At 34.0% G+C, this 4,827-nt stretch overlaps 1 pseudogene; it reads left to right on the top strand.

The window, feature by feature from the left end:
• The first annotated feature begins 3,767 nt into the window (after positions 1-3,767).
• On the top strand, positions 3,768-4,516 carry LOC107013714 (annotated as a pseudogene).
• Positions 4,517-4,827: the final 311 nt, after the last annotated feature.

The raw sequence follows: 4,827 nt of genomic DNA, 5'->3' as shown, positions 1-4,827 counted from the left end.
CAAACATTAAACACTAAACCATTGATATTAAACCTCAAATCCCAAAGCCTAAACGCAAAAACTAAATAAAAACCAAAACCCTAACCCTAACTCTAAATTATAAACCCAAAATTCTAAGCCCAAATTACAAAAATCCAAAATTAAATATTATTTATTAGATTTTAAACCTCAAATGCTTAACCCTGCTCAATAAAACATCCAAAAAAACCTACATCGTAACCCTAATCCTAACCCTAACCCTAATTCTAAACCCTAAACCCTAAACCCTAAGTCAAAAGAAGTCCAAAATAAATGTCCCTAAGTCCAAAATACGAAAACACAAACATTAAACACTGAACCATACATTTTAAACCTCAAATCCTAAACCACAAACCCTAAACCCTAAAAAAACCTAAACCCTAACCATAACCCTAAACATAATGTTAACCCTAACCCTAACTCTAAACCATTAAATCGAAACCCCAAAACCAGAATACAAAAACCAAAACATTGGACACTAAACCATGGATTTAAAACCAAAAATCCTAAAGCCTCAAACCTTAAAACTAAACAAAAAAAAACATAAGCCTAACCCTAACCCAATCCTTTACACAAACCCTAACCCTAACCCTATCCTTAACCCTATCGCGAAAAAAAAACTAAACATGAAGCCCAAAATACCAAAACCCTAAAATTAAACACTAAAACGTATATATCAATTCATATCCTTAACCCTAGACCCTAAAACCTAAAAAACAACATAAACCCTAACCCTAACCCTATAATAAACCCTAAACCCAAGACCAAAATACCAAAAACTCAAACATTAAACACTAAACTATTGATATTAAACCTCAAATCTTAAAACCCGAAAATCTAAGAAAAACAAAAACCTAACCCTAACCCTAAGCTTAAAATACAAAAACCCAAACATTGAATATTAAACTAAAAAATTTAAACCTCAAATGCTAAACCCTGAACCATAAAACCTACAATTAACCTAAACCCTAACCCTATTCATAACCCTAAGCCTAACCTTAAACCCTAAACCCTTACCCCATGTCCAAAAAAAACCAGGATTCCAAAATACGAAAAACCCAAACATTCAACACTAAACCATAGATTTTAAACCTCAAATCCTAAACCACAAACACTAAAACCTAAAAAAAAAACTAAACCGTAACCCTCATCATAACCATAAACCTAACCCTAACCCTAACCCTAAACCATTATCCCGAAACCCCAAGCCCAAAATACCAAATCCTAAAATTTAAAAACTAAATCATTGATTTTAAAAAAAATCCTAAACACAAAAAGCAAAAGCCTAAAAGAAAAACTAAACTCTAACCCTATCCATAACACGAATCCTAACCCTTACCCTATCTTTAACCCTAACCCTAAACCCTAAACCAAAATCCCAAAATTCCAAAACACTAACATGAAACACTAAACCATAGATATTACAACTCAAATACTTAAACCAAAAACCTAAACCCTAACCCTAATTCTAATATTAACCCTAATCCTAACTCTACCATAAATTCTAAACCCCATGTCCAAAATATAAAAATTCAAACATTAAAAACTAAACCATTGATATTAAACCTCAAATCCTAAACTCTAAACCAAAAAAAAAAAAAAAAAAACCCTAACCCTAACTTTAACCTTAACCCTAACTTTAAACCATAGACCCGAAACCCTAAGCCCAAAATACCAAAACCCACACATTAAATACTAAACCATAGAGTTCAAACCTCAAATGCTAAACCCTGAACAATAAAACATAAAAAAAAACCCTACATCTTAACCCTCACCCCTAAGCCTAACCCTAAGCCTAAACCCTAAACCCTAAGTCCATAAAAAACCATAAGACCAAAATACAAAACCCAAACATTAAACACTAAACCATAGATTTTAGTTCTCAAATCTTAAACCACAAACCCTAAAACCTAAAAAAAACCCAAACCCTAACCCTAACTCTAACTATAACCCTAACCCTTACCATAAATCATTAACCCAAAACCCAAACATCAAGCGGTAAACCATAGATTTTAAACCAAAAATCCAAAACCCCAAAACCTTAAGCCTAAAAAAATCTACACCCTAACCTTAACCTTAATCGTATATGTAACCCTAACCCCAAACCCTAATCCCTAAACCCAAAGCCCAAAACACCAAAACCCTAACAGTAAACACTAAACCATAGATATTACTACTCAAATCCTTAACCCCAAACCCAAAACCTAAAAAACAACCTAAACCCTAACCCTAACCCTACCATAAACCTTAAGTCCCAATCTCAGCATACCAAAACCCAAATATTAAACACGAAACTATTAAATATTATACCTCAAAATCGTGAATTCTAAACCCAATGACCTAAAAAAAACCGAACCTAAACCCTAACCATAACCATAACTATAACCATAACCCTAACCTTAAACCATAAACCTAAAACCTTAATTATAGATTTTAAACCTTAAATGCTAAACTCTAAACCATTAAACCTAATAAAACCTACACTCTAACCCTAATTCCTAACCCTAACCCTGACCCTAAACCCTAAGTCCAAAAAAACATTAAGTCCAAATTACGAAAACCCAAACATTAAGCACTAAACCATTGACTTTAAACCTTAAATCCTAAACCATAAAACCTTAAACCTAAATAAATACCTAAACCCTAACCCTAACACGAGATCAACCTTAACCCCAACTTTAATCGTAACCCTAAACCCAAAACCCAAAATACGAAAAGCATAACGTTAAACACTAAACCATAGATATTACAACTGAAATCGTTAACCCTGAACCCAAAAACCTAAAAAGCAACCTAAACACTAACCCTAACCCTAACATTAACCATAATCCTAACCCTACCATAAAACTTAAACCCCAATCCCGAAATCCCAAAACCCAAAAATTAAACACTAGACCATAGATATTAAACCTCAAATCCTAGACCCTAAACCCAAAAACATAAAAAATAACCAAAACCTTAATCATAACCCTAACCCTAATATTAAACCCTAACCCTACCATAAACCTTATACCCCAAACCCAAAGTACCAAAAAAGAAACAATAAACACTAATCCATTGATATTAAACCACAAATCCTAAACCATAAACTAAAACCTTAAAAACCAAAAACACTAACATGAACCCTGACCTTAACCATATCCCCAACCCTAACCATAAACCATTAACCCAAAACTCTAAGCCCAAATACCAAAACCCAAACATTAGATACTAAGATAAATATTTTAAACCTCTAATGCTAAACCCTGAACCATAAAATCTTAAAAAAACTACACCCTAACACTAACCCTAAATTCTAAATCCTAAACCCTAAGTCCGAAATACAATAACCCAAAGATTAAACGCAAAACCATAGATTTTAAACCATAAATACATAACCCTAAACCTAAAACCTAAAAAACAACCTAAACCCTAATCTAACCCTAACATTAACCCTAACCCTAACCCTACAATAAATCCTAAACCCAAGCCCAAAATACCAAAAACCAAACATTAAACTGTAAACCAATGATATTAAACCTCAAATTCTAAAACCTAAACCCAAACACCGAAAAAAAACCTAACATTAAACCTGAAATCCTAACCCTAAAATACAAAAACCCAAACAATAAATACTAAACTATAGATTTTTAACCACAAAATCTAAATCCAGAACCATAAAAAGTTAAAAAAACCTAAACCTTAAGATTATTCCCGATCCTAAGCCTAACCCTAAACCCTAAACCCTCCACCCTAAGTCCAAAAATCGGAAAAAAATCGGAAGCTTTGTAGGAGGATCTCTCAGGGATTTAGTCGGCGATGGCGTCCAAGCGGATTCTGAAAGAGCTCAAGGATCTGCAGAAAGATCCTCCTACTTCTTGCAGTGCTGTTGGCGAAGATATGTTTCACTGGCAAGCAACAATCATGGGTCCACCTGACAGGCCCTATACCGGTGGACTGTTTCTCATTACCATTCATTTTCCACCTGATTATCCATTTAAGACACCCAAGTTGCTTTTAGGACAAAGGTTTTCCACCCGAACATCAACAACAATGGTAGTATTTGCCTTGACATTCTGAAGGAGCAGTGGAGCCCAGCTCTTACAATCTCCAAGGTGTTGCTGTCCATCTCTTCTCTGCTAACAGACCATAATCCTGATGACCCTTTTGTGCCGGAGATTGCTCATATGTACAAGACTGATCGAAAAAAGTATGAAACAACTGCTTGGAGCTGGACCCAAAAGTACGCCATGGGTTAGTCGCTGTTGCAATGCATCTCTACAGGGGGGATCTCCTTTCCCTCTGTGTTTTTGGGCATTATCAGTAATATGTTTAGATATGAAGTGTTTCTTATTGCTTAATCAGTTCAAGGGGAAAAGTTGTGTTTTTGTCTCTTGAAACAGAAATCTTTGCCTTTTGTTTTGTATAATCCAACGGTTATGCTACTCTTATGGATAGGTCAAAATTAAGCAGTTTGACCATTTTGTATGTGTATGAAAATGTTTCCTTAAAATATGAATGGTTTCTTACATTTTATGAAAAAAAAAGTCCAAAAAAAAGGAAAAAAAAACGATGAGTCCTAAATATGAAAATCCAAACGTTAAACACTAATCATAGATTTTAAACCTCAAATCCTAAACCATAAACACTAAAACCTAAAAAAAACTTAAACCTTAACCATAACCATAACAATAAGCCTAACCCTAAACCATTAAACCGAAACCCCAAGCCCGAAATACCAAAACCCAAATATTAAGCACTAAATCATTGATTTTAAACAAAAATCCTAAACCCAAAAAGCAAAACCTAAAAAACCCTAAACTCTAACCC

This window comes from Solanum pennellii, chromosome 3 (genome assembly GCF_001406875.1).
Source record: "Solanum pennellii chromosome 3, SPENNV200".
Taxonomy (NCBI): Eukaryota; Viridiplantae; Streptophyta; class Magnoliopsida; order Solanales; family Solanaceae; genus Solanum; species Solanum pennellii.
This window is presented reverse-complemented; position numbering and strand designations above follow the sequence as displayed.